Genomic DNA, 226 nt, shown 5'->3' with positions numbered 1-226 from the left:
CGCAGCCGAAGCTCTCCTGCATGACGGCGGCCACCGGGCTGCCCACCACCCCCTTCATCATCGCCGCGGCCGCCCCCCGGGCTCCCGGCGCTGCGGCGGCTCCCGGCGCTGCCACTGCGCAGGGCTGAACCAACCCGCACCGCGGAGAGGACGGGGGGTGGGGGGGAAGGGAGGGGGCGCACGGGAACGGGCGGTGCGCCGCGCCGCGCCGCTCCCGCCTCAGCCC

This window comes from Apteryx rowi, unplaced genomic scaffold (genome assembly GCF_003343035.1).
Source record: "Apteryx rowi isolate R43461 unplaced genomic scaffold, aptRow1 scaffold_77, whole genome shotgun sequence".
Classification (NCBI taxonomy): domain Eukaryota; kingdom Metazoa; phylum Chordata; class Aves; order Apterygiformes; family Apterygidae; genus Apteryx; species Apteryx rowi.
Note: the sequence above shows the minus strand (reverse complement) of the source record.